The sequence below is a fragment of the Ranitomeya imitator genome, chromosome 6 (assembly GCF_032444005.1).
Source record: "Ranitomeya imitator isolate aRanImi1 chromosome 6, aRanImi1.pri, whole genome shotgun sequence".
Lineage (NCBI taxonomy): Eukaryota > Metazoa > Chordata > Amphibia > Anura > Dendrobatidae > Ranitomeya > Ranitomeya imitator.
Genome location: NC_091287.1, coordinates 99,036,822 through 99,056,225, shown reverse-complemented (window position 1 = coordinate 99,056,225; position 19,404 = coordinate 99,036,822). Strand labels below are relative to the sequence as shown.

The window sequence follows — 19,404 nt, the reverse complement described above, 5'->3', positions numbered from 1 at the left end:
GGCATCTAACTGAGTGTAAGGCTTGGTCTGTATGTCAGCGCTTCTCAATGTGGAAGTTGACCTCCGTTATCCGAAATACATGCCCAGGAATCGGCAAAACTCTTACAAGCATAATTAATAGTTCTGCAGCACAGACCAAAATAAAGCCCTTAGTGCCGGTGCACACGTTGCAGTTTTGTCTTGGTTAGTGATGAGCGAATATACTCATTAATCGAGCTTTCCCGAGCACGCTCGGGTGTCCTCCGAGTATTTTTTAGTGCTCGGAGATTTAGTTTTTTTCGCCACAGCTGGATGATTGACAGCAACTAGCCTGCTTGATTACATGTGGGGATTCCCTAGCAACCAGGCAACCCCCACATGTACTTATTTTGGCTAACAGATGTAAATCATTCAGCTGAGGCGATGAAAACTAAATCTCCGAGCAGTAAAAAATACTCGGAGGACACCCGAGCGTGCTCAGAAAATCTCGAGTAACGAGTATATTTGCTCATCACTAGTCTTGGTTTTTCTGCGCAGATTTGCCACAAAACATGAAGGATTTCCTAGTCCCATCAATAAGATTCTGGAAGTCTCATGCACACGTTGCTTATTCTTTTCCTTACAGATTTAAGTTTGCAGCATGTCAATTCCTGCAGTGTTTTTGCCGCAGATTTCACCTGTACCGACAACTGAGAAAAAAGCGTGCAAAATAAATGTAATAAAAGTGCCAAAAAACATCAAAAAAGCACCTATTTTGCTACATTTTTAGTGCCAACACATTCATTTTTTCTGTGTTTTTTCTGCTAAAGCCTGATCTCTTGCCAGTAAAACCGCTGCAGACAACCAGACAGTTAGTAACGGAGTTGTTACTAAGGTGCTAAACGCCGATCACTGATTTCCCCCAGAAGTCCGTTGCATTGTTATTATTATTTATTTATATAGCACCATTAATTCCATGGTGCTGTACATGAGAAAGGGGTTATGTACAGAGTTATCGATATCATTTACAGTAAACAAATTTACAATGACAGACTGGTACAGAGGGGCGAGGACCCTGTCCTGGCGGACTTACAATCTACGGACTTACATTCTATGTTCTGAGTTCCATAGGGGGAATGCGTGTGTGAGTGTGTGCGTGAGTGAGAGTACGCAAGTGAGTGCGTGACTGAGTGAGTGGGTGACTGAGTGAGTGGGTGACTGAGTGAGTGGGTGACTGAGTGCGTGGGTGACTGAGTGAGTGGGTGACTGAGTGAGTGGGTGACTGACTGAGTGAGTGGGTGACTGAGTGAGTGGGTGACTGAGTGAGTGGGTGACTGAGTGAGTGGGTGACTGAGTGAGTGCGTGACTGAGTGAGTGGGTGACTGAGTGAGTGGGTGACTGAGTGAGTGAGTGGGTGACTGAGTGAGTGGGTGACTGAGTGAGTGGGTGACTGAGTGAGTGCGTGACTGAGTGAGTGCGTGAGTCCGGGCACCATTGTTTTCAAAGGGGTTCTCGTTGAAGTTTGGAATAAAGGCCGAGTACCAGAACCCGAACTTCTACAAGTCCGCTCATCCCTAATCATTAGACATCACTATCACAGCCAACTACAAACGGTAGCCATTTATGAACTTACTACACTGGTCTGCATAGGAGCTGTGCACACTAAACGGCAGGCCATTTACATTCAGCCCTTTTTTCCCCTATGTATTGAGACAATAATAAATGTTTACAAAAGTTCTCCTAGCTTTTTAATGCGAGCACCCATTCCAATCCTCGGTCCTACATTAATTTCCACTCCTTGATATGATCCTCTCACGTTAGAACACCTGTGTCTGCCTTCTGGCTGATCTAAAGCCACACTTTATACCATCTACAAAAAGATGGCTGCTAGTTCTTCCATTCTGAGACACGCAGCTGCTGCTGGTTTTTGATATCCTTCAAAAAATTCCACTTATATTCTGTTTTCTGTCTCGTTTCTTTAATCGTATTATTTTCTGCAGTTTTAGTTTGGTTTTTGTAATGGAAATTAGTAGTGTACTGTAAAACAAAAAAGAAACTAAAAGCACTTGTAAATTGTGTAGAAAACAAAACCTTCTTTAATTAGGAGATGTTCCTTAAAAAAAAGAACAGTAATGCTTTGTCCTTACGTTCCTAGAAAACTTTGTCGTTATGAAGAAGAGAAAAAAAACCCCACAAGTTGTAATCTGGCTTTATGGATTTTCGTAACTTGTAATTTAAGATCAGTTATTAGGTGTGTTTCTGCATTTTATATATTGTTCCCAGATGCTGCAGTATTAGTTTTTATCACTGCATATTTTATGAAATGTCAGCCTTCTGTTGACTGTTCACGCAGCATTGTTAGTGATCAAAGCCGCAACATAAAGGGGAAGAATCTAAACAGTTGGCTTATCTTTGTCCTTCACCGTGACACAAATAAAATTGCTTCAGCAATAAAAGGAAAAAAAAGCCACCGAGTTGGAGTTTTCGAAATAGAAAAAGGTAAAATTGTTTGTTTGTTTCGCCGATAGGTTGAAGAACCACCAGATTTGTAAGGAATGTAAAAAAAAAAGAGGAGTAGTCAGGTCTGCGGAGAAGAATATGAAATGAGAAATAATCGAGAAAGAAGTTTTTGTAAATAGTTGTCTCTTGATCTTTACAGATGAGACGGTTTTAAAGCGCCGCTGCAGAGGTTTGTTTTTTATTGCAGCTGTTGTAGCTGTTTTTGTTCTAACTAGTGGCGAGCGCGCTCAGATATGGTGTTCAACACTGGCAGCACATGCACGGATCACCTAACAATCAGGTAATACCCGCGTGTGTTACTGTTGTCGAACATCCTCTTGACTTGCAGCCGCATGGACTCAAACATAATATTCGAGCACTCTCCGATAGCTCCTTATCCGAGCACAATCGCTCATCACTAGTTCTGACCCAAAGTCAGATTGCGGGATCACCAGTGAGGCCAAATCAAGAGACTAGGCCCTTACTATTCTAAGCGCTTGTGTCACACAATCTGTGAGCAAATCAATTCCGTTTATGCTTCTTTGAGTAGCTTTTCTTATAACATTTGCAGACAAATTGGAAATTTCTATGCGCCGCCTCTTCTGGTGAACATGTTAGGAGTTCTTTACCTTATAATGGCTTTGTCTTAATAACTTCCCTTAGCACGAACAGTTTCTCAATACATTATATATGAGATATGAAAATATTAGCCCTTAAGAAATTAGTAAACCTCATATGAGACCTTGTGATTTGGCAATGCTACACAAAATATTGAATTTAGAAAAATATGAACCCTTCCTTGTATTATGCTCACCAGCTGCCGTCTTCAGCTGTATCGGCGCTGCTCCTCTCAGCCTCCAGCAGTTTTGTGACCTGCCAGATCGCTTCAGTGCTTGCCGGACAATCCTGAAATCACAACTCATTGTAAGTCTATGAAAGACAGAGCGAGGCCAGAACCAGGCTCTCATGAACTTACATTGAGAGCTTGTGATTATTACCTCTGACCTTCAATCAGTCAGAAGGTGCAGTCACAAGGTGGCGGCACAGGACCAGCGTGGCACTGGGAAGAGCTGAAGATGTCTGCTGGTAGTTATACTACTAGGGGCAGGGAATTTAGATTAGTGGCACTACTCCATCCCTGAAATAAAATAAAATACTGGAGAGGTAATTTAATATACGGTATACTAAATAAAATAATAAATAATCTTTATTTTTTATATAGCGCTAACATATTCTGCAGCACTTTACAATTTTGCACACATTATCATTGCTGTCCCCGATGGGGCTCACTATCTAGAATCCCCATCAGTATGTCTTTGGAATGTGGGAGGAAACCGGAGAGCCCAGAGGAAACCCACGCAAACACGGGATGAACATACAAACACCTTGCAGATGTTGTCCTTGGTGGGATTTGAACCCAGGACCCCAGCGCTGCAAGGCTGTAGTGCTAACCACTGAGCCACTGTGCTGTCTTAAAAGTATATTAACTCCCATATGTAAGGAATAATCCCAGAAAACAATGGTGCACCAAGATAGTTTTATCTTTTCTTATGGGCTGTGCCATCTGATATTTCTAGCATTTGTCTGTCTCCTTGGAAAGCTCCCGTCGTCCTGTGCACAGAATCAGAACACTGCAATGGTGACTTATCACAGAATGGCTGCAGTAGAAGATACTTTATAAAAATGGTGGGAAATTGCACAAATAGCAGCTCCTCAATTTGCTGTCATAAATTGAATTTCTCCTGCTGGTTTGGGAAGCGATCTGAGAATGGACGCCTGCCAGTAACTTCTCAGCCGGTCTGCCAGTAGTCTATTAGCTAAGACTGAAGACTAGACAGCTGTAAGAACGGTATAGCTTGCTAATAGGACTCCAGCCCCAAGGAATGTGACATTACAGTAGCGGGCCTGCTCTGCATTCAGCTATTGCTGATACTTTACAGGGAATCTATCGGCAGGTTTGCAGACCAGTCAGCTGTGCCTATTGAGAGGGCATCAGTACCATAACCTTGGATGGCCCGGTATGTGGATTCACTTCCAACACTTTAGAGGGAATCTGTCCTCAGGATTTCATCTCCAAGCTATTCATGTACCTTTTCCAAAGACAAGTCCAGCCCGTTCCTCCAATACTGAGAAATCAGCATTTGACTTGATATGTAAATGAGCTTAAAGAACTGTATGAAGTTCTGAAACCTCTGTCACTCCAATTCAAAGGTGAGAAAATAGAGGATTTGAGAAATGGTTTTGAGTTGGAGTCAGCACGAAGTGTCAGTGGGGTTTTCCACTATTATTTGACCCTCTTATATGTCCAACCTCTTGATAACAATAGTTTTTCTATTATTCTTTCCTTCCCTGTGCTTCCTCTATGGTGTAGGTGGGTCACGTAACCCTCTGTTGACGTATATGCACTAGTCCATGTTTGCCCTCACCTGGGCACAGGATTCGGACAGAATGAGAAGAGAACATCACTGACCATGATTGGCGGGAGTCTGAGCACGTAAAATCAGTCTTGATGGATCTTGCTGGTGCTTTGGAGCATCGGTCCTTTCAGTCGAGAAGCTTTACGTTATGGATTGCCATTACAAAGCACTTTGCAGCACTTGTCAATTGAAGGGTCTGACACCGGCGCTCCAAAGAATCGGTTGGATTAGTCTGCTAATATGCCAGACTTCACTGTTCTTTGCCCTAACCCTGATGATGATTTGGAGCATTCGTGCCATGCCCTTTAATTGACAAGCACTGCAGTGTGCTTTCTAATGATAAGTACTTTGCTGCAATTGTTAATTTCATGGGCTAGAACAAGAAAGCATCAGATGGATCAGGACAGAGGTCAGCGCAGTCTGTTATCTGAGCTTCCGTGCTCAGACACACGGTCAGTCATTTAATGGCAGCTCCTTCCCAATCAGAGGCAGAGTGGCCAGCTCAACTCATTCTGTCTGAATCCTGTAGAGGGATGGATCAGATGTAACAGAGCAAGAAGGACTGCCTGTATGTCAACAAAGGATTACATAACCCTCTAAAATCCCTGTTTTATCTGCTGCAGATCTAGCAGTTCTCTGAATACTGAGCTCTATATAACCATGCCCACACCAGTGAGTAATGGCTTTCTGTGTACACTGTGCATAGGCAGAAAGCTGCCAATAATGAGTTTGAGAATAAACAGAGATCATGAATGTCAAGAAGTACATTGCTGCAGATGTGCTAGTCCTCTCAACAATAATCTCGCTGATAAAATGGTGTCTGTCTTTACATTATGCAGCTCTCAGATGGGACTGCAAAATATTTAGGAAAATGGGAGGAGAAGGTTGTGGATATAGGTGATAGACACACTGAAATTCTGAAAGGTGAAGAGATGACATCTGGGTCAGACAATTGGTTGTCAGCATTGCCACTATTTAAAGGGAACCTGTCACCCCCAAAATTGAAGGTGAGCTAATCCCACCTGCAGATAAGCCCCGATGTATCCTGAAAGATGAGAAAAAGAGGTTAGATTATACTCACCCAGGGGCAGTCCCGCTGCGGTCCTGTCCGATAGGCTGTGCGCAGGCGCCGGGCCTCTCTGACCTTTCCCGGCGCCTGCGCACTGCAGTACTTTGCACTGCCCTCAACAGGGCAGACAAAGTACGCCTGTGCAGGAGCCACGACGTGAATGCAAGAAGAGGACGTCATCGTAAGAAGATGGGAGACCCACGGACCGGACCACGACACCCATCGGACCAGGACCGCAGCGGGACCGCCCCTGGGTGATTATAATCTAACCTCTTTTTCTCATATTTTAGGATACATCGGGGGCTTATCTACAGCATTCCAGAATGCTGTAGATAAGCCCCTGATGCTGGTGGGCTTAGCTCACCTTCGATTTTGGGGGTGACAGGTTCCCTTTAAAGATGGTACCAGAGCTGGTGGCCAAGGTTAATGAGTCTAAGCTCACTTGTGTGGTTCTGTGTGCTCTCCTACTTATTATCCGCAATATGGGTAATAACACTGAATTAAATTGACTCCATTTGGAGTCCATGAGATCTATAAGTTTGACAAGTCTTGGGTAATCTTTGGGTGACCTGCACAATGTAGGCTATGGGCCTGAACTTATAATTTTTCTTTGTTCCATGTCAACAAAAGCGACATACGAATTATGAAACCTGTAGCCAAAATTACTTTATCTTAAAAGCCTCCATAATATGTGTTATAGGTTTAAGATGTGGATAAGATCTTGCATATTCATGCCACATTGCACATTAATTTAGGTAATGTTACTCTTTAAGAAAATAGTTTGTGTGAATAGAGCATTTAGTGATCACTCAATATTTTGTGTATTCTCTCAATATACACTGCTCAAAAAAAATAAAATAAAGGGAACACTAAAATCACATCCTAGATATCACTGAATTAAATATTCTAGTTGCAAATCTTTATTCATTACATAGTGTAATGCGTTGAGAAGAATAAAACAGAAAAATGATCAATGTAAATCAAAATGAATATCCCATGGACGTCTGAATTTGGAATGATACTCAAAATCAAAGCGGAAAATGAAATTACAGGCTGATCCAGCTTCAGTGGAAATGCCTCAAGACAAGGAAATGATGCTCGGTAGTGTGTGTGGCCACCAAGTGCCTGTATGACCTCCCTACAATGCCTGGGCATGCTTCTGATGAGGCGGCGGAAGGTCTCCTGAGGGATCTCTTCCCAGACCTGGTCTAAGGCATCCACCAACTCCTGGACAGTCTGTGGTGCAACTTGACGTTGGTGGATGGTGTGAGATATGATGTCCCAGATGTGTTCAATCGGATTCAGGTCTGGGGAATGGGCGGGCCAATCCATAGCTTCAATGCCTTAATCTTGCAGGAGCTACTGACACACTCCAGCCACATGAGGTCTGGCATTGTCCAGCATTAGGAGGAACCCAGGGCCAACCGCACCAGCATATGGTCTCACAAGGGGTCTGATGATCTCATCTCGGTAACTAATGGCAGTCAGGCTACCACTGGTGAGCACATGGAAGGCTGTGCGACCCTCCAAAGAAATGCTACCCCACACCATTACTGACCCACTGCCAAACCGGTCATGCTGAAGGATGTTGCAGGCAGCAGATCGCTCTCCATGGCGTCTCCAGACTGTCACGTCTGTCACATGTGCTCAGTGTGAACCTGCTTTCATCTGTGAAGAGCACAGTGCGCCATTGGCGAATTTGCCAATCCTGGTGTTCTGTGGCACATGCCAAGCGTCCTGCACAGTGTTGGGCTGTGAGTACAACTCCTATCTGTGGACGTTGGACACTAAGACCATCCTCATGGAGTCGGTTTCTAACCATTTGTGCAGACACATGCACATTTGTGGCCCGCTGGAGGTCATTTTGCAGGGCTCTGGCAATGCTCCCCCTGTTCCTCCTTGCACAAAGGCTGATGTAGCGGTCCTGCTGCTGGGGTATTGCCCTCCTACGGCCCCCTCCACATCTCCTGGTGTACTGGCCTGTCTCCTGGTAGCGCCTCTGGACACTACGCTGACAGTCACAGCAAACCTTCTTGCCACAGCTCGCATTGATGTTCCATCCTGGATGAGCTGCACTACCTGAGCCACTTGTGTGGGTTGTAGAGTCCATCTCATGTTACCACGAGTGTGAAAGCACAACCAACATTTAAAAGTGACCAAAACATCAGCCAGAAAGCATCCCCACCTGCAGAACCACTCCTTTTTTGAGTGTGTCTTGATAATTGCCAATAATTTCCATCTGCTGTCTATTCCATTTGCACAGCATCATGTGAAATTGATTGTCAGTGTTGCTTCCTAAGTGGACAGTTTGATTTCACAGAAGTTTGATTTACTTGGAGTTATATTCTGTTGTTTAAGTGTTCCCTTTATTTTTTGAGCAGTGTATATTGTTCATGGAATACACAAAATTGCTTCTACCATCATTAGAAACCATGCATTTCTCCACTGAACCCTTCTCTGACATACTTTGTTCTATAATAATGATGCTCATATTCCAATTCATTGCTTTTTTGAGTATGGAGTTTATGTAGAGTTGGTGTAAAAAGAGGGAGGAAAAAAAACTACAATAAAAGTACAGAATTAGGAACTAAACAACATTATCGGAGCCCCAGACTCTGCCTCAAACACTCTCCTATGCATCATTCTCAGGATCTGTGCCCACAAAAGGAATGTAATGTCCATTATTATAGAGTTATTAATTCTTATATATCACAATTGAAGCACTATGAATCAATCTGCTCGGCTGGCAGAAGAGCACGAGCCCTTTATATGCTCCTAGGAAAGAAATAGTACAGGAATAAAAATCTTGAATGATTTTGATCAGCTGTTGTGTATGCCCAGCACAGCAGTTGGTTCAATCAATTTTATGTTTTGGGATGTTTTTATTAAAACGAGCTGCTGCTTTCTGTAAATCACAGAGAAAGATGTGATCAGCACGCATGGCTTCGTTTCTCTACCTATAACTTATCTGTGGTTCTCAGTAAAGTTAAGGAGCAAAGTTTTTTTCCTGTTTTTATAGCAAAGTAAAATATATCAAGATATTGTTTATTTGTTTCTTGTTCTTACTGTTTTTTGGGGGGGATACTTATTAGGATTTTATTGTTCTATCATTGATAGCTTGTGATGTCATCAAAGACAACCAGTCGCCACACACCACCATTATACCAGTACCCTGTAGATGGAGAAAGGTGTTCAATAAAATGACTACAAATTCTTTTTTGTTGAGCTGTTAGACATATCTTCATCAATAATGTATTAATAAGTTGATTTATGTACTTCAACTCTTTTCTGAGACTTTAAATGTGTTTTTATGCCTGGTGTTACAACTTCTTTTCTCAGCCTGTGGAAGGATTCACTTGTGTGTGTTTGTTTAACCCTGTACAATCTCTTAAGACCACCATGACTTTAAAGGGGTTATTTGGGACTAGTTTATTTTTATTTTTTTTTTACAACAGGTGTAAGAAGTAACAGGCAGGTAGTTGCTTCACTAGCCAGTGTGTCTTCTCCAGTAAAGTAGACTGGAAGAGATGTTCGTGTGTATTCAGGAAGTTGCTCTCTTCATTAGCTCATATATCAGCACAGCTTCTAACCATCCTTCAATTATTTCCTCTTTATGAACTTTCCTCCTTTTGTATAGCCTGTTCTCTCTGCCCTCCCTGATACTGTAAATACTTTCTCCTCTGTCTACAATAGGGAGTTCTGTGTACAAGTCCCTTCCTCACTGCTGCTGTCTCTAACATCTCGAGAAGGTGGGAAAGAGCTGTCAGAGCCAGGAGCTCGGACAGATTTGTAAAATTTTTGTATTTGGGTATAGAAAATACTTATAGATACTCTGCATCAGCAAAACGGTCAAAATATTTTAATGATTATTTAGAAAGTTGATTAACTTTCTGCTTGGGAAAGAAATTAAAATAAAAAAAATTTCTGTGAAGTTGGACCTCAACAGTAAGGCTACGTTCACATTTGCGTTGTCGGGCGCAGCGTCGTCGACGCATGCGTCATGCGCCCCTATCTTTAACATGGGGGGCGCATGGACTTGCGCCGGTATGCGTTGTATTGTGTTTTACGACGCATGCGTCAATTTGACGCACCAGACAGGGCGCGGACGATGCTACTTGTAGCGTTTTCCCTGCGCCAAAATTCATGACCATTACTATTTTATGTCAACGCATGCGTCAAAAAACGCAGCGTTGTGTATATGCGTTGTGGGTTGCGTCGACGACGCTGCACCCAACAGCGCAAATGTGAACGTAGCCTAAGCTATGTTTCCTCTGCTAATATGCATTTTCGCCTATAAAATGTCTGTTTTAAATAAGGTCCACCATTAAATGGTTCACCTGGTGTCTATGCAACTGGTCAGGCTTAAGGCTGCGTTCACACATGTTTTTATGTAGATTTTTAGACTAACATATGAATGTAGATCCTAGAGAAGTCATAGTCTCTGTTTATGATCCTTTCCCAGCTTTGACTTAAAAACTGCAGCAAAAATGTCACCATGAAGACACTCGCTGTAACCTCTACTCCACATGGGTTTAAATTGGCTTTTAATATTCCTCCAGTCTTTGCTTGCATCTTGTATTGTCATCCTTGGTTAAAACCCTAATTACGGTAATTAGCCCATTGATTTTTCTACACTTCTAGCAGTTCTCCTATAGTAGTTCAATTGAACGTTAACATTTAATTTGCCCAACTAGCGAGTCAGGTAATCGTCCTGTCTCCGCTGCTAAAATGATCTGTTCCAACCAGCACTGACAATTTTTGGAAATGTTTAATTTTTTTAATTTACGGTAGCCATTTATTTCCTGAAAAAATGTTTTTTTCTCTCTCTAATCCAATGATCACTTAGTAATTAATCAAACTCTGTACAGGTCTTTTTATATGGGCTCACCAACTGCCCCTTAAGGAAACCCATCACCATGAAAATGTAGTCTAATCTGCAGGCACCATGTTATAGCGGAGGAGCGGAGGACATTGATATATAGTTTTGTGAAAAAAAAAAATTCAGTGTACCTTGTGTTTTTATCATTTAATTCCCTGCTCTTTCCTGGATTTTCAGTCCAGTGAGCGTTAGGGCTGTGGAGTCGGAGTCGTGGAGTCGGAGCCCATTTTGATGGGCTCTGGTGAGCGGTCTTATCAGTGACTGACTGCTTCCTTTGTAAGTACATACAGAGATGGTGGTCCATTCACTGGACAGAATATCCTAGAAAGAGCAAAGGATTAAACGATGAAAACTATATATTAATCTACTCGGTTCCTCCCTACTCTATAACATGGAGCTTGCAGATGGGAGCGCATTTTCATGGTGACTGGTTCCCTTCAAAAGAAGTTTGTTTACCAGATCAATCGACATAGAAGAATGCGGATGCCTACAGAACCTTATGCGTGGGGCGGTGTATTTAGTCATGTGGCCTCACTATGGGTGCACCGAGCACCCTAATTAGCATATTTAATCACATGACATTTCCTGGATAATGGAGGAAGCGATAAGAAAACTATAGGTTTAGTCTGCTCTAAGGCCCTTTTGTTCGACAAGGTGCACAAACACGCAAAAAATGGTGCAAGTAACGAAAGCCTTTTTTTGGCGAAAATTATGCCAGAATATGGCACACTTCGCTTTAATCAACTCCCCCCATTGTGTCCTAAATAATGGGGTGTTGGTCAAACCTTTTAGTACAGCCATTTCCCAGAGTTGTGAAACTGTTGCGGTGTTGCTAAAAATCATGAACGCCTAGTTGTATCGATAAAGAATTATATAAATACCATTTTTTGATAGTAGGATCTGAAATCCATTTTTTTTTCTCATCTTAGGTTTGCTGACTCCTACAATTTGATTAATCAAGAGGTTGAAGTTCACCTTTCACGGGACAGGAGACTATAAAGCAAGGTATTGTGCTGATAAACGTCCATGTTGTATGTGTCTGTATGTGTACATCCAGTGGTTGTGATGTGAGTTTCTTGCCTGTCAGGTGTGTATGTTGTAATGGATTGCATTTGTATCATGAAAAATTGGGGTCCTTATTGAAATATAGGTAGGGATGGGCACATCTGTAATGGTATGGAGAAGGGGATGTAACGGGGCGATTGTACTTCTTCTCTATAACCTACCCATAAATGCTGACTTCTAATGGGTTGTCCAGTTCTCGCAATTTTTTCAAAATGTAAAGGTGGATAAAAACAATAAATTGTCTTGTTTCCCTGAAAATAAGACCTACCCCGAAAATAAGCCCTAGCATGTTTTTACAGGATTTTTGGAGTATGTTTTAAATATTATCCCTTCTCCAAAAATAAGGAACTAGTTACAATCAGGACCATCATTAGGTGGAGTCAAACTGGGCGATTGTCCATAACCCCACTTTCTTAGGGGCACCCAGTGTTTCTATTTCCAGATTAAGACTGCTTAAGGACCTTTGGTGACTTCACAGTCCTGTTACCATGATGCCACCAAAGGTCTCTTAACTGTTGGAGTCTAGAGAAAGTGAGCAGGAGACAGGCTGGTATGTCGGATCGTCGTTATGGGGAAGAGAGAGCCAACTGGGCAATTTCTCTCTTAGGGGCCCCCAGTGTTTCTATTCTGAGGTTAACACTGCTTAAGGACCTTTGGCTGCATCACAGTCATTTGGCTATGATATCACCAAATGTCTCTTAACTGCAGGAGTCTAGAGGAACTGAGCAGGAGACAGGCTGGCATGCCGGATCGTCGTTATGGGGAAGAGAGAGCCAACTGTGCAGTTTCACTCTCTTAGGGGCCCCCAGTGTTCCTATTCTGAGGTTAACACTGCTTAAGGACCTTTGGCTGCATCACAGTCATTTGGCCATAATATCACCAAAGGTCTCTTAACTACTGGAGTCTAGAGCTGAAGAGGAGGCTGACATGTGTATGTGCAGTGTATGTGTATAGAAATGTGCATGTACAGTTCTGCCAGAGGCACACGGCACTTGAAAGATTACTAATTTATTAAGTGATGTGCACCTTTTAATGAATGCCTCTTACTCCAGTAGCCCTTTTCATTAAAGGTACCGTCACACTTAGCGACGCTGCAGCGATACCGACAACGATCCGGATCGCTGCAGCGTCGCTGTTTGGTCGCTGGAGAGCTGTCACACAGACCGCTCTCCAGTGACCAACGATGCCGGTAACCAGGGTAAACATCGGGTAACTAAGCGCAGGGCCGCGCTTAGTAACCCGATGTTTACCCTGGTTACCATCCTAAAAGTAAAAAAAAACAAACACTACATACTTACCTACAGCCGTCTGTCCTCCAGCGCTGTGCTCTGCACTCCTCCTGTACTGTCTGTGTGAGCACAGCGGCCGGAAAGCAGAGCGGTGACGTCACCGCTCTGCTTTCCGGCTGACCGACGCTCACAGCCAGTACAGGAGGAGAGCAGAGCACAGCGCTGGAGGACAGACGGCTGTAGGTAAGTATGTAGTGTTTGTTTTTTTTTACTTTTAGGATGGTAACCAGGGTAAACATCGGGTTACTAAGCGCGGCCCTGCGCTTAGTTACCCGATGTTTACCCTGGTTACCAGTGAAGACATCGCTGAATCGGTGTCACACACGCCGATTCAGCGATGTCTGCGGGGAGTCCAGCGACCAAATAAAGTTCTGGACTTTCTTCCCCTACCAGCGACATCACAGCAGGGGCCTGATCGCTGCTGCCTGTCACACTGGACGATATCGCTAGCGAGGACGCTGCAACGTCACGGATCGCTAGCGATATCGTCTAGTGTGACGGTACCTTAAGACTGTCCTGCACATCTCCAGTGTTAATGAATCAGGGCCATTGTTCTGGTCAGCACATCACCCAATGTAAACAGGAGATGTGCTGCCGATAACATGAGGACGGAATGATCTATTAGTGATCATTCTTATCTCATTGTTCTTCGTCAGCTTCAAGAAACTGATGATGGAATTGAGGGTTCGTAGAGTTATGATGATGCTCCAGAATGTGATGACATGATTATATTTGAATAAATGGTGATTTTTTTTGTGCAAGAATAAATCTGGATTGGTGTTCATGGTAAAATAAAATAAGACATCCCCTGAAAATAAGCCCTGAACCATAAAATAATTTAAAAAAAAAAAAAACCCTGCCTTATTTTCTCAGAAACACGGTAAGTTATACTTACTGGCTCTATTCTACCCAGTTAATGTGGAGGCCACTCTGGTGGTCCTTGTAAAGACATAAAGCTATAACTTAATTTTCCAGTCACTTGACATTTAGAGGGCTTTTGAGGAGGACCACTCGAGTAGTCAGAACCAGGGAGTCTACCTATTTTTTTGAGTTTTTACAGTCATCCATGCCGTTTCAAAGTTTTTTTGGGAGGTATGGTAAGTTGGACAACCCTTTTAATGTCAAAATATTTTGGATGTGAACATATTTCCTTTTCAATGTAGTAAACTTAGCTACAAGTTCCTAAATGTATCCACTCGCCCACTAAGACTGATTTACAGGTTGCTATGCTCAAGTTGTACAGCAACTCATGAAGCCATGGGTTCTCTACGGCACATTCCACGGCTGGGACGGGCATTCTCCCTCTTGTGTATGTTAATGGTCACCAGGGATTACGTGGCATAGACTCCTTTTGTAAATTGGAGATTAGAGAGTATTGTATTCCTGGATTGGTACTAAAGCATTGACATTGTTTTTTAATCTGATAACGTATGGCTTTAAATTCATGTTCCTTCAGTCGCAGGCGACAAATCTAAAGCAGCATTTCTTGGATTTATGAGGATAAATCCTGTTTGGCAATCTTGTAGATCCTCCAGAGAATAGTTAAACAGTGATTAATCATTGTTTCTTCACTGAGTGTGCAGAAAAGAATGGGGAAGCCGCATTTCACACCTCTGAAGCAATTAATCCCCATGATCTTAGCCAGGCTTGTCTTGTAGATAAGTCAGGATACAAAACTGTACCTAATTTATCAATGTATGCATGCCATAAAGTATAAAACACACTATTTATTTCATATCATTTATAGTCAAATGTAAAAAAAAAGTGACTTTTCCGTATCCAAGAGTGTTTTTTACATTGCCTTCATATAAACTAAGTACCAGAGATTACAATGGGATTGCTGTTTATTGTGCACATCTGGTGCAGTCACTATGCATTTTCTCATTCACTTGCTGGCATTTTTAGTGATTGTGGCATAAATCATTTTGCTAATCAGAAACATAAGTGACGGGAAGTCATCTCCTTTTTTTGAACAATGGGAAAAAACATATGGCTGCTTCGACAGGACTTGGCTGTTCTGCTATTTATGTGGCATTGTATTCTGTATTTAGAATTTCATATTAATTGCAATGGTTTGATTGAAGGCATACAGTGCCCAAGGTTTACGTTCAAAGTATTTGTTTTATGCCTTGTATATGGCACACTTTGAGCTTAACTTTTATGGTCCACCTGCTTGCAAAAATAAAGTTGTAACATATTATGTTACCAGATTCATGAGCAGACTACTTTAAGTCGCTCGGATGCAAAGACTGCGTGTTATAATTGGCAGCTCAGATCAACATGCACAGAGAGTTGGCTGGTAAAATAGAGGTTTGCATTGGTTAGATGTTTCTGACCAAGGATCTGTGTCTATCAAATTGTGGTTCCGCTAGGTAAAGAGGTATATATAATTAGAATATACTAAGATAATCAAATACAGTAGAATAGAGAATGCTGTGTGTCACTTCTTGCAACAAGACGAAGGAAAAGTTGAGGAATGATGGAAATCACAGAAAGGATAGGCAAGTTAATAATATGTAAATGATAGATAATTTTGTTTTTCTAAAAATCTTGATCTATTCAGTATTGAGTATGCAGAAATCCCCACACTTACACACTTGGCTTCTATTAATTACATTATTAATTGTTAACTGAGGAATGTTCTGCCACACTGAATGCACTTGGACAAATCATAAAGATCCGCTGCTGGCAGCTGCTTTGCAGTCAGTGACTATTGACACCCCATATGTGCTTGGTATGAAACAAGTCCAAAGATGGTGCAGATCATGGTAGCACGTTTAGGCCATGCAGCCTGCTCACAGTAGCTCAAGTAACCACAGCTTGATGATGACATCTGGAAAATTGGCCCCAGGGACACTAGAGAATTGGCCATACCACGGGTTCCACGACCAAATCAATGTATAGTTGAGATGTTAGTGTACCTTGAATGAAGACTAGAGGGGTCTGGCTTTTGTGTACTTTGTTATTCCACACCATAATACCAGGATCAGGATCATTGTAATGTTCCCTCGTGAAGGCCTCTTATTGGCGATTGTAATGAGGTCTCCAGACGAATATCTGGCTATCATTGTATTCAAGGTAAAAGTGGAACTCATCTTTGTAAAGTACAAACCTCCATTCCAGCCTCCATTGCTGTCTAGCTCTGAACTATGATAGCCTATGAAAGCGGTCGTGTGACTGACATCAAACCTGTACCTGGACATGTGGCTCGTGGCCCAATGTCGTGCAAATGTCTTTTGATGGTTTGTGTAGACACTGTTTGGTACTTTAAGCTTGGTGTGTAACTTTTTCTTTTTCGGTACAGAATAAAGTAATAGTGTAACCAGTGGTACTTCAATTTTCCAGTCTCTCGAGTGCCATTTTTTTTAATACAATGTTAGGCTGCATTTTATTATCACACCTTTTATACACAGCTCATTACACAGAATCCAGAATTCACAATAGGTGGTGTGAAAGCTGTCCCTGCTTCCTCTCCCTTCACATCTCCTTTGCACAGCCTCATTACAGTTAGATCCATATATATTTGGACAGAGGCAACATTTTTCTACTTTTGGTTATAGACATTACCACAATGAATTTTATAAAAAAACAATTCAGATGCAGTTGAAGTTGAGACTTTCAGCTTTCATTTGAGGGTATCCGCATTAAAATTGGATGAAGGGTTTAGGAGTTTCAGCTCCTTAACATGTGCCACCTTGTTTTTAGAGGGACCAAAAGTAATTGAACAGATTAAATAATTTAAACAAAATGTTAATTTCTAGTACTTGTTTGAAAACCCTTTATTGGCAATGACTGCCTGAGGTCTTGAACTCATGGACATCACCAGACGCTGTGTTTCCTCCTTTTTGGTGCTCGGCCAGGCCTTCACTGCGGTGGTTTTCAGTTGCTGTTTGTTTGTGGGCCTTTCTGTCTGAAGTTTAGTCTTTAACAAGTGAAATGCATGCTCAATTGGGTTGAGATCAGGTGACTGACTTGGCCATTTAAGAATATTCCACTTCTTTCAAGAATATTCCACTTTTTTTCTTTAATAAACTCCTGGGTTGCTTTGGCTTTATGTTTTGGGTCATTGTCCATCTGTAGTATGAAACGACGACCAATCAGTTTGGCTGCATTTGGCTGGATCTGAGCACACAATATGTCTCTGAATACCTCAGAATTCATTCGGCTGCTTCTGTCCCGTGTCACATCATCAATAAACTCTAGTGACCCAGTGCCACTGGCAGCCATGCATGCCCAAGCCATCACACTGCCTCCGCCGTGTTTTACAGATGATGTGGTATGCTTTGGATCATGAGCTGTACCACGCCTTCACCATACTTTTCTCTTTCCATCATTCTGGTAGAGGTTGATCTTGGTTTCATCTGTCCAAAGAATGTTCTTCCAGAACTGTGCTGGCTTTTTTTTAGATGTTTTTAGCAAAGTCCAGTCTAGCCTTTTTATTGTTGATGCTTATGAGTGGCTTGCACCGTGCAGTGAACCCTCTGTATTTACTTTCATGCAGTCTTCTCTTTATGGTAGATTTGGATATTGATACGCCTACCTCCTGGAGATTGTTGTTCACTTGGTTGGCTGTTGTGAAGGGGTTTCTCTTCACCATGGAGATTATTCTGCGATCATCCACCACTGTTGTCTTCCGTGGGCGCCCAGGTCTTTTTGCATTGATGAGTTCACCAGTGCTTTCTTTCTTTCTCAGGATGTACCAAACTGTAGATTTTGCCACTTCTAATATTGTAGCAATTTCTCGGATGGATTTTTTCTGTTTTCACAGCTTAAGGATGTCTTGTTTCACCTGCATGGAGAGCTCCTTTGACCGCATGTTTACTTCACAGCAAAACCTTCCAAATGCAAGCACCACACCTCAAATTAACTCCAGGCCTTTTATCTGCCTAATTGAGAATGACATAATCAGGGATTGCCCACACCTGTCCATGAAATAGCCTTGGAGTCATTTGCCCAATTACTTTTGGTCTCTTTAAAAACAGGGTTTCACATGTTAAGGAGCTGAAACTCTTAAACCCTTCATCCAATTTTAATTTGGATACCCTCAAATGAAAGCTGAAAGTCTGAACTTCAACAGCATCTTAATTGTTTTGTTTAAAATTCATTGTGGTAATGTCTATAACCAAAATTAGAAAAATGTTGTCTCTGTCCAAATATATATGGACCTAACTGTAGAGGCTCCAATGCAAAAGATAGTATTGTACTCTGTTCAATGTACATATATTCTTTCCTGAAACAGCGGCCATTGTGATAAATGCAAGATTTTTATTTTTAATACAGATTGTGATATTTAACCCTGCTGTTCTGTTGGTCAAAAATGACCGACTTTGAACTTCAATATTCTTTAAAATATTCAAGATGCGGCTCTGAAACCCGTGGCCGACCGACCCATCCTCATTTAAGTCAATCAACCACAAGTTTCAGAACCGCATCTTGAACACCCCAAAAAATACCAAAGTTCAAAATAGGTCTCCCCAGACCGAACAGAACAGCAGGGTTAACCCCCTCCGCACCCCCCCAAAAAACCCCCAAAAAGCTTCTGTTTAAGATGGATCTCAATGTGCCTATCCAGATTTACTACAACCAGGGCTGGAGCTATAGCCATAGCAGCCACTAGACCCTGGACTGCAGCTGGGCCCAGGACGCCAGCAAAAAAATAAATAAAATGTCCTGCGGCTGTTCTACAATAGTATGCACCACTGGGGTGCTAGCCAGGTCCTAATTACAGGGAAGCTGCAAGTGCCAGGGGAGGAGAAGCAGAGTTGTGATAATGGAAAGGTCTAGTGATGGCTGGGATACTCCAGGGAGATCAAGAATGATCCTAGTGCTCATACTTTTATTGACTATTAGGATAGCATGAATAGTGCTGTATTCCATCCTCCCAGTAGCTGTAATTCTGTGATGCTGGAGCTGCTCCTTGGTGCTCCCTGTCCCTTATGGGACGTTACATCACATCGGGGAGTGGCCTGCTCTAGGCAGCTAGCAGCAGCCAGCCCTAATACCGTGTGCTTGTCTGATATCAGCGGGCGTGGTGGAATAGTGGCCTACTATTGGCTGCTAGCAGCTGACCGTTCCCTGATATCTTTTCCTGCAGTCCTAGATCATGGAGTCCTCGGATCTAGAACTGAATGCAAGCAGATATTAGCAGGGAGCTGGCAGCTGCTAGCAGCCAATAGCAGGCCAATACTCAGCCACGCCCCTTGATATTGGACTGAATACAAACTGATG

At 42.4% G+C, this 19,404-nt stretch overlaps 1 protein-coding gene across 5 annotated transcripts in view; it reads left to right on the top strand.

Moving 5' to 3' along the window:
• The window catches only part of TBC1D5 (TBC1 domain family member 5), an 811,132-nt gene that overhangs the window by 140,209 nt on the left and 651,519 nt on the right, over positions 1–19,404 (top strand). For all 5 annotated transcript variants that reach the window (XM_069729958.1, XM_069729963.1, XM_069729960.1 and 2 more), the window contains one exon: positions 11,752–11,827. The gene's annotated coding sequence lies outside the window, so the exon portion shown is untranslated. The remainder of the gene's footprint in view (positions 1–11,751; positions 11,828–19,404) is intronic.